The following is a 10,811-nucleotide window of genomic DNA, read 5'->3' as shown; positions in this document are numbered from 1 at the left end:
CATCCAGTTTTGGGCTCCACAATTCAGAAAGGATGTGGAGGGGAGGGGGAGCAGACACCGGGGCCAGCTACCAGTCCAGGCTGCAGGCGCTCGTGTGGAAATGCTGCATGTCTCGTGGGGGCGGGAGATGAGGGAAGCTTGGCGCTCGGCTCCCCACGTGCCAGCCTTGTCCGGGTGCTAGCAGGAGCTTGTTGCAGTCCCAGCCCCTTCAACTCTCCCCCAAGCCAGTGCAAAGCTCCTCCATTATCCTGCCCTCGGGTAAAGCCTCCTCAACTGGGGGGTGAATTTGCCTCTAGACCTGTGATGAGTGGACCAGGTCTATATGATCCTACAACGATCATGAATACAGATATTTTAGCCTACTGTCAGAAGGATGGATGGTGCAAACTAGCATTTTACCTTCTTTCATTTTTTTACTACTCCACATGTGTGTACCAGCCCCCTGCAGCTCACTGGGCTCAGGGAGACCCTCCTGCTCACTCAATAGATATTTGTGTCCTCGGCCCCAAAAGTGATCTCTTCTGGCGGCATCCATGCAGCAGGGGATTTGTGGGGTGGGGTGAATTGCTGGAATGTGCCCCTCTAAGTTCCCTCCATCCTCCTCCACCAAAACCCCACATCCAGCCTTTCAAGCACACGTAGAAGTGGCTCTCCCCTGCCTCCAGCTGGTACGTTGTTTTAAGTAGAATCTGCGATTTCGTGCATATTTAATCATGCATTAGAGGAACCGGCCTTTGCAGTTACTGAGTTGCAGATGAGGTGGTCTTGACTGTGAGGAAGCCTCTTTGTGACCTCTTGAGGAAGGAAGGAGAGAGTTTGCTTGAAAAGAGGAGGTCCAGGTGAGAGACTTGGGTAGTGAGCAAAGGAGCGTGTGAATATGTGGCTTCCTCCACTTGCATTTTTCTCTTATCCACCTCTGCCTTTTGGGGAGAGCAATTCAAGGAAAAATCCCCCATCCTTAGACACCGTGTCTCTACCCATTTCAGACCACACCACCACCAAATGCTCCGAGGTGTCTTTCCTGTCCATGCCCTGTCCCGCTGCATGGGAAGGACGCCTTGTTCTCATTATTTTTTAACAAGCCCACCTTGAACTTTCCCCCTCTGTCTTCATTTTAAAACCCAGTCTGTCCCCCCTGAATTTCCCTGGCTCTCGGTGCCACTGTGAAACAGGACGGCCCATTGCTCCCAGTGCTGGGCAACCTGATTAGACTTGTGCATCTGGGCTGGGATGACCCATAGGACTTCAAAGGTCAGTGCATGAGCTACCTCAGTCACAAGAAGCAGGGAAGAGGCTCTCAGTGCCCTTTTGTGCCCACAGTTTTGCACCTCGGGTTGTCTGGCTCCCCCTTTCCACTCTCTCTCTCTCTTTTTAAGGCTTTGGTCCTTAAATGTGGCTTTCTGTTCCAGTGCGTCCTGCCTCAGAGCCGGGTTCACCCCTGGACACTTCTGCTGTTTGCAGCAGTTTTTCCCCCCACAGACTGAAGAGCACAGAGCATCAACTGAGCTGGCAGACTCCAATCCACCTGCAGTGCTGGGGATCACGATGCCTGGGTAGCTTAGAGCAGGAGCTTGCAGGCCAGAGTGGTCTCCAGTGTCAGAAGAAAGGGTGCAGTACTGTGCGCTGCTTGTCTGCGGGGGGATCAGAGCACAGGTAATGTTGGCTATCGCATCTCTGCCCCGGTTGAGGATTTGCATGCAATAGGGGAGCTCTCAGCAGCGCAACGGGCCGTCTGTGTGGCTGCAGCACGGACAGGAGCCTCTGCGGGAGTGAAGAGCGTGGCCCGCAGCCCTGGCCCTCCCAGCAACCTGAGCTGTGCCTGCAGCGTGGGCAGAAACCAAGGTCAGGCTGAGCAACCCAGTGCCTCATTGCCTGAGCTGCGAGCCAGCAAAAGCAACCCGCGAAAAAAGACAAGGCCTTGCCCAGGCCGGACGAGACAAAGTGCCTTCAGTGTGACGGAGGCGTGGGAACGGCAGAGCCCTGGGGTGGAAGGCTCTGCTGAAGGACAAGGTGTTCCTGTTTTGGCACGGCTGTGTCACACGGTGCTTTCGGCACCAGGGCTGAAGCCAGCTCCCCTGCTGCCCTCAGACGCTGCCCAAACGAGCTGCTCTTTCTCTGTCTCTCTCTCTCTCTCTTTTTTTTTTTTAATTTGCTTTGAGCATGAAGGAGCTTAAAAAACTTTCCAGATGATAATCCCAGCGACACTTCACCACGGCCAGGTTAACACACTGCAATGCAGCTGTCTCTGGGGGGGAAACAGGGGAGTTGCTTGCTTGCTTGCTTGCTTGCTCGCTCACAGAACAAATGAAGGCGGGAAGTACAGGAGGATCCATCTGCGTAGAGCCACAGGAGAAATCGTAAGGGGACAAAAAGGAGTTTTTTGCCTCAGCTCAGAGTTCACGGCGCCCAGATGAACGCACTGACGTGTAACGAGCATTGAGCGAGAAGCTGAGTCTGTGCTTGGGTGCAGGTAGGGAAGTGGCTGTTTGCTTGCTTGTTTTCCAGAAGCGCTGAGCCCCTTTCGGAGATGGTGGCAGCTGTCATGGGTGGGTTTATTTAAATGCCCGAGCATGTGTTTCACGTAAGGTTGATGGTCCCCGAGCGCTCTGGCTCATCCGACTGTCTGAGAGACGTGGAATGAGGTGGAGGAGAGATGAAGCCCTGTTTCCAGTGTGCCTAGGTCCTGGCCCTGTGTAGGACAATCTGGAGCGCCTGCGTTATTTGACCCTGGCAGTCTTCCCTGCCCAGAGCATGGGGGCTGGACCGGATGAGCTCATGAGGTCCCTTCCAGCCCTAAACGTCTGAAATCTGTGAATCCACTATCTTCTCTCCCCCAGTGTAGCATAGACAGGCATTTTCCAAAGGTGTCGGAGGCCCGGCTCCAGCTAAGTCCAGCTTTTGTCTGCAGTAGCATGGCCAGATCAGGCCAGTCCCAGGACGGGGCAGGTCCTGTTTGCAGAATGGACATTGCCAGTTCCCTCGTAGCCAAGACGTGATGTCAGGGGAGTGGCCGTGTTTACTTCTGAAAGGAGAGCTGAGCCCCGAGCTCCTGGGCGAACGTGTTTCACCCAGGGCTAGTGCTATGTCCCCTCCAGCCTGCTCTGGGCCCAGCCCCATCTCCCTGGCTCTCCGGTTCAGCCAGGGAGACCCTGATCAGAGCCGTCTAGACTGTGCCTTTTCCTAACTCTATCCCGTAATGCAGTGCCTTGTGGTCCATAATTAGCAAAGGCCCTTTTTTGCTCACAGCCGTCTTGTGGTCAATCAGGTGCATGCTTCGGGCACCCCAAAATGCCCTGGGAAAAGCCAGTGTGGCTCGGTACAGAACAGCTGCCTATGGTTGGGACACCACACAGGTGAGCGAGGGACCTCAGTGTGTCCTAGAAAGCACAAGTGCAGCCTCTGGCACGTCTTGTTGCTCTTCTAACTTGCACGTACGTGTAAGCAGTGCTGGAGGACATGGATTCTGCTGTATGACCTACGTTCACTGGAGCAACCTCCTTCAAGGAAAGGGGTAGGTGTTCGTGCAACCTCCTGTGTTCTCAGGTGACAGGTCCATTTCTGGACACTGCCTAGTGGATACTGTGGCCTCCCTCTCCCTTCTCAGCCCCCCAGCTGGGGGGTTTAAAGGGAATGCTCTTGGACCCAGTGGGAAGGGATGGGGAGCGTCTGTCCTTCCCAGCTCCTGTTGTGTGAATCTCTGGATTTGGGGAAGGATGTCCTGTTCTGTTTTTCCTTCAGGGCGATATGCTGTCTGCAATACGTTCGTGTCGTATTTATTTAGCAGAGTAAATATTTTGTATCGCGTGCAGGGAGGCATATTATAAATTTTATTAAGAGGGAAAATAAAAAGCTTTTGATCAAGAGCATGTGTCACTCCATTAATTGCGATGTTTGGGGTAAGCAGTGGGTCACCACATTTCCTCCACGACCCACTGGGAGTCTCTGGAGTTTGCAGAAACTGGAGACTAGCATCCCCACGCCATTCACCTCTGCCCGGTTGTACTGGAAGTGATGGAGAACCCTAACGCTGCACGAGACCCTCTAAATGATGACCAGGCTTTCCCACTCGCTCTCTCTTCCTGTGCCCTGAGCAGGAGCAGGGAAGACTATCCATCCGTCCCACGAAAGTGTTGCAAAGGGCGGATTCACTAGAAGGGGACCTTGGTGAGAGCTGAGCATTGGTTGCCAGCAGGATCAGGGAGCAGGATGTGCGCGCGAGCCAAACCAGCAACACCGCCTGGGTTGCTCAGAGCCCTTGGGAGTGAGCGGGATGGCAGCTGCTGCTTGCACAGGGGCAGGAACAACTGCACCACATTTGGGAGAGGTCAGAGAGGCTGGTGTCACTCACACTGGCCAGCTGCCTCCTGTCCCCTGTTTCTCCTGGAGAAGTGATTGTCATTGCCCAATGCCAGCATCACTGCCCACTTTCTGGCAGATTTCTGCCTACTGGGGCTCCGGGAGGCCTATGTGCTTAGGAGCCAGTGCGGTGGTGGGAATGGGCCTGGCCCTGCCCTCTTACTATGCAAACCTGCAGGCTTTTCTGCCCTCCCTTCCCACCTCTGGCCCTAGTGCTCCTTGAGGTAGCAGGGCAAGGTGATGCGGAGGGCTTGCTCGCTCCCCCCCCAGTTCACGTTGCACCGTTGCACCGGCAGATGGCGCCGGGAGCCCTGCTGTCAGCATCCCTCCTGCCCACAAACCTGGGTTCCTGCATCTCTGCATAAAGCTGGATCTCAGGCCTGAGGACGAGCCCAGAGAGCACAACCTGCTGCAAAATGTGGCTTGTGCCCTGAGAAGGCGACAGGGAATCTCTGCTCCCATGCAGACTCCTGTCTAGGCAGACATCAGTACCGGCAGGGAATCCCATGAGCCGTGGGGTACAGCCCCCTGGTCCTGGGGAGTCTGGATCTAAGGCAGATGTCACCCACTGGCCAGGACCTGTTATGTCGTCTCTCTTTCATCCTCTGCGCAGCGAACAGAGACCCCTGTGCAGCCTGGCGCTTTTGCATAGCTTGTTCCTGGTTCTGGGTGCCATCATGCTGCCCAGACGTGATAAGGGCCAGCTGCCAATGTGCTGTTTAGGGAGGGGAGGGCCAGGTTAACCTCTGTAAGCAACCCCAGTGGTGCAGCAAAGGCCAGGGCATGAACCAGACCCTTATCAGGAGGGGCAGAGCAGCCCTGTTTGTCTGAAGCAGTGGTTTTCAGGTGGGGTGGGGGTCCACACAGTCATGGGAAGTGATCTGCAGCTCCCGCCAGGCACCTGCTTTTGCAGTTGAAAAAGTCTGATGGAAGAGACAAATGGCAGAGACCCAATGGTTCCCAAAACAGTTGAAAGCACTGGTTAAAAGCATTTCAGATACAAAATCTGCAAATGTAAACAGAACAGGGTGATTTGCAATGAGGGTGTGTGAGAAAGGCAGGGCATAAGCCCCACACAGACTGCTGCTAGCCACCCAGCAGTAAAGTGGAAAGGAAGGGGGTTCTGGATCTGATGTGTGGAAGTGTAACACATCCTCTAGTACCTGTGAAGGGAGGCCCTTTATTCCCAAACTGGGACAAAGGGAGCCGTGTTTGTTGGACAGTGCCTGGGATAGAGAGAGCGCACGTCTGTCTCTTCTCAATGGAATCACTTTATTGGAAAGCTAAACGTGAGTTTAACTAGCATTTGGATTGGGCAATGGAAATGCAAAAACACTCACATTTGGGAGGCTGGGTGTAGGTCAGTCAGACCCCAGGAACTCGGAGCTCTTGTTAGCTGTTCTGTTCCCCCAAGAACTCTGGTCCATTATTCCCCTCTTCCCCAGGCTTGCAATCATAGATATGCACTCATTAATGACATGCATCTACCTACAATCTGATTGGCCATATTTTAATAGGAGGGGTTGATCATGAAGACCTCTTCCCCCGCTCAGTGAAGAATTTGTGATAAACACTTAATGACTCTTTAACTAGGATGGCCTTTTGGATGTTACACCACTTAGGTTTTGACTCTTGACACTGGGTGCTATTCCTTATTGGGAACGGGTTTCATTTATTTCTTTGTGTGGCTGTGGTCAAACATGTGAGTCAGTGCTTTCCTGTTTACAGCAACGAAAATGTGGAATCTGGCCTTGCAAGCCTGTCTTTGTACAAGGCTGCCCAATCTCGTTCCAGTCTTTAGATACTGGAGGATGTATACGAGATGCCAAGGCCTCTAAATAGGTTCCTTTCAATCTGCGAAGTAACATCCTTCCCCAGCTAATCTAGTCAAGGTACAAAGCCCTCTTGTTGTAGCCCTGCACCTCCACAGATTATATCGAATCTCTCAGGATTTAATGCACCTTCTAAATACAGAACCCTGGTCTATAGATTATAACTAATCTGTTTTGGCATAATGCACTGTCATCCCTGAAGGGGCAGAAACCAGTATCTCATCTGTCTCTGGGGATTAGATACACTCAGTGATTTGGTGCTCAGGCACAGAACCAGTAGTAGTTGTTACTGTATTTCTTGGGTTTTTTCCTATAGTGACAAAGAACTGCAATGATGGGCTAGGACCTGCTTTGCTAGTCACTGTACTAACACAGAGCCAGGAGACAGACCCTGATCCCTCCATCCAGTGAGACTAATCTGTGCTCAAAGCAAGCAGCTGTGAGTATGGGAGCTTTTTCTCCCCGTGATCTCATCTTTTTAGTCCTTGACGCATAAGAGCAGCCCTGGGTTCAGCTCATATGCAACTGATTTAGGGATGTAGCAATCTAGTGATTTCAGTGATGAAATCTTACAGTGCCCTCTCCTGGCACAGAGGAAGGCCGTCACACACATGCATCTCTCTTCCAGAGAAGAACAGAGCACTCGTAGTAAGAATCAGCACAGGCATCGTGCATGCAAGAATACATACATGCATCATACATGCATGCAGCTGGTAGCAAAGCCAGGCATCATTTAAAACCAATAGAAAACAACAAAGGCAAGCAATCCAGGACCATGAATGCTAGCAGTGCACTCCGCGCACCTGTCATGAGAATCCAGTCCGTGGAAGTGACTCATGAGCAAGTCAGTTTGTGAAAACAATCAACCCTCCCCCCGGCACCCTGAAAGCAATAGACGACCTAAAGGAAAAGACCCCAAACCTCAATTAGGAGGATGCTGTAGCCCAAACAGCACATTAACACAATTGCTACAACATAGCAATGAAATGTACACTCCTAAAATGATTCCACTTAACTGTCTACTTTGACCATTTCCTAGGAATAGGTTTGGCTAAGAGTCCTGCCCCAAAAATGCAAAAGCAGAGACAGCCATAACCCAGTGGCAAAGACATCTGGTAGCAGGGACAACAGGAGCCTATAGTATTCTATGGTTTCCTCAATAAAAATCTAATTACAATATCTGCCTCACACCACCGTTATCCATTACAAGAAATAGCTCTGTGGTCTCCATGCCGTAAAGAAGCCGCTATGGCTGGGATTTTAAGTCATTTCCATGGAAATTGGGCACCTGCCTATCTAATCTCCTTTGGAAACCCTAATCTAACCCAATGCAATTCTAATTTGACCCTCTATCATCCAGATAAGAGTAAAGTCTAGAGTACATTTTTTTTCAGCAGATAGTTACAATGATTCAGGCCAAAGCCAAGTGCTAGAGGTTGAGAGAGGGAATCCCAGCAAAAGCACCATCTCCTCATACACTGTTGCTCAACAGCCCTCATACCTGAGCCAGGGAGCAAGCAACTGGGAGATGTGCACAGCGTTATTTCAACCCCGTGTCTGTCGATCTCCAGGCTGTTGGGAAGCCCCAGTCTAAGGCGAGCCACTAGACTGCTGCAGATCCTGGCAGGGACTAGCATGCAAGCAGGCTCTCCAACCTGTGCTCTAAGTGCAGCATCACTTACTAGGTGGAAAGGGGGAGGCATGAGGGGAGGCAGGCCAAACCCAGGAGAGGAGGAGGAGCAGTAGGATCAGTGGGACCAAAGAGAGACTGAGCTAGAGACACGTCCTTCTCCATTGCCAGGAGTAGAGCCAGAGTCTAGGCCGAGCCTCGGAGGAGGGAAGGGAGGGCTCTGTGGTCTGCAGCAAGTCATCCCCGGGCCAGGAACGGGTCCCAACGACACACGGATACAGCGCCTCAAACCCCAAGCATGGTCTTGAGCGGCTCGTGCTTCTTCTGACAGACCCGCAGCCTGTCTCTGGCCAGGTGCTGTCCTGCAAAACAGGAAACAAGACTCCTTCAGCCCCAAGTCAGCAGCAGCCCGTTGCGTTCCTGCCTGCTGGAACATGAGCTTGAGCTTCAGAGATGTGGGGGAAGCTCCCAAGAGCTGTGGCAAACCACAGAGGAGCAGCGAAAGCAGAGGTTTCCTCCGGACTAAGCCAGGCGATCTGATAAAGGAGACAAGTCGACGCAGGATCATCAGCTTCCCAGAGAAAAGCAGAACCTTTGTCGTGCCCAGTCATGTCGTGGGGGGAAGAGTGGGTGGTGGTTTCGTGAAGGTGGGTTAAGCAACTTGCGTCTCCTGGAGCTTATGGGCAGAATGGAAAACACCAGCCCAAGGCTGCTCTGGAGTCCATTGAGACATCATCGCAGGCATGGGACGTGGCCAACGCTTTTGTATTTGGATGGGCATTTGCAGGGGATTTCAGAACCGTTCGATCCCAGGCAGCCTTTGAAAAAAAAATCCCACGTTGCATAATTCTCTCTCAGAAAAAGAAATTAGTCTCTTCAGCTGGATGAAAACAAGTGACAGGGAAAGATGCCCGTGGAAAGGACCAGAGGATACCGGTACCCTTTTTGAAACAAGCTACCGGCTCTGTCCTCCGTTGTAAGTGAAGGGGAGTTGGAATCAGGGCTCCCCGGCTCTGCCCCCACTTCTGCCACTGACCTGCAGGATGATTAACAAGTCACTTCATTGCCCTGTGCCTTAATTCCCCCATTTATAAAAATGGGATAATAAAGCCTCCTCTTGTGAATAGGCAATATTGTAAGTGTCCACTGAGACCCTCATGTGAAAGGCTTAGTGTACACATACACATACGTGTACACGTACACAGATTTAATTATACATATTTTAGAGATGAGCTCGCACTGCGAAGTCGGGAGCCAGATCTGAATTCTCCCCTAACCTGAGTGCATTCACATCTAGTTTTAATTAGGACCCTTCTCTACTTTACTAATTGTAGGTGGGGTTTTCAGAGTTGTCCAGGGAATTTGGACGTTCATTAATTAACAGAAAGCGGGCCTCTGTCTTCCTTAGGGTATATGTATCGAGTGCTGGGAGATCTTTGGAGATCTTCCATAGAAGTGCAAAATACTATTCATCTCTCATATATTTCTAGAGCATCTTTCATCCTAAGGCTCCTGCAGCGTTTTAGAGGCTGTCCTGATACAGACGGCTCCTTCTGCTCGCTATTCTAGTGCGACTGCTATTCAACATTATGTGATTCCTGCACAGCAGTTTAGGACAGGGAGCGATGAATCAGGCAATATCCAAATGAACTTGAAAAGTCTCCTCTGTCACTACAGCATCTGCTGTCATGCGCTGTCTCGCCTGCGTGTGCTGCCTGCTGGCGTTGCAATAGCAGACCTCCCCGTGGCTGGTGAGACTGCACCTGTATGAACTGTACCAGCACCGCTCGCTAACCGATGGCCTTTGTTGGTTGGTAATAACACCTGTGAATAAGCTTCCCAGCACTGCATGTGTGTGGTTAACTGACAGCCATGCTCTATGTATGCACAGGCTGCCACAGGCTGGGAGTTGACCGCAGGTGCCGAAACACTAAGCCCAGCTCTCCCGTGCAGCAAAATATCTCATGAGCACCAAGGCAGATGAAGGACCGGAAAGCCTAGTGCAAAATGCGCGTGGGTGCCTCACCCAGCGACCCGAGTCACAACCAGCCTCCAGGAACTGTGAGTTGAGCCTTTGAGGTCTCCAGCCAACTCTCCAAGCCTCACCCCCTTGTTCTGCCGGTTTAAAGCCTGCTTGGGGCAAAAGCCAGAGGAACGAACTTCTCTGGCAAGCCCGGCCCTGGGACACGCATGAAGAGTCCCAGTCAGATGGGGTGGAAAGGCCTCCCTTGATGGCAAGGGTTTCCACAAAAAGTGGGCTACTGGTATTAGCTGATGCCTCCCCTACCGAGCCCTGAATGCTACGGCTGGTGCCTGGAGAAGCGCGCCGTGCCCCGTCCCATGTCACTGAGCCCCGCGTCTCATCCATGCCCCTTACCCAGGCACCAGGCACCAGCCCTTGGGGGTCCTGTGCTCAGCCAGCCCCACTACTAGTATCATCCACGTGGGCTAAGTCCTGGCCCAGGGGAAGCCTGGCTGATGGGCTGCGCCCGCCCTGCAGGGAGCTGACGGCTGGAAAGGACTTGCAGAGGTCCTCTCGCCCAGCGCCTCTCCAGCTTTTCTGCACCAGGACCCATTTGTAAACGTCGATGGCCAGTCCCGACCCAGCGCGCGGGGCAGGGGGTGGGGGTGTGGGCCCCCCTGGCCTGCAAGGGAAAAGCCACGGTTTTCTCCTTGGCAGGAAAATCCATTTTTCACCTTTGTCGGCACCCTTTCCTATCCCCTCGCTCAGCGGCCGGTCGCAGCGCCCATCTAGTCCAACCCCTGCCTGAGGCAGGCTCGTCCCATCCGACCACCCTCTCCGCTCTGGGCAGCCGCCCCCTGCTCCTCTGCAGCCCCCAGGAGGGGCCTGCCCCTTCCTTTGGGGCTGGAGCCTCCGGGGGCTTCTGCAAGCTCAGAGAGGCCCCCACGCCTGCCCCCCCCGGGGCCGGGGCACAGGGCTGCCTGCGGGCGGGGCCGGAGCCGCCTCCCCCGCGTCATGTGAGCGGCGGCGG

At 53.0% G+C, this 10,811-nt stretch overlaps 1 protein-coding gene across 1 annotated transcript in view; it reads left to right on the top strand.

The window, feature by feature from the left end:
* The first annotated feature begins 6,089 nt into the window (after positions 1–6,089).
* LOC109295246 (Krueppel-like factor 15) overlaps positions 6,090–10,811 on the top strand; it is a 12,968-nt gene continuing 8,246 nt past the window's right edge. The window contains exon 1 of the mRNA XM_019513988.1: positions 6,090–6,627. The gene's annotated coding sequence lies outside the window, so the exon portion shown is untranslated. The remainder of the gene's footprint in view (positions 6,628–10,811) is intronic.

Source organism: Gavialis gangeticus, unplaced genomic scaffold (genome assembly GCF_001723915.1).
Source record: "Gavialis gangeticus isolate Ggan-Ray unplaced genomic scaffold, GavGan_comp1, whole genome shotgun sequence".
NCBI lineage: Eukaryota > Metazoa > Chordata > Crocodylia > Gavialidae > Gavialis > Gavialis gangeticus.
The sequence above is the reverse complement of the archived record's forward strand: the minus strand, read 5'-3'. Positions and strand labels throughout refer to the sequence as shown.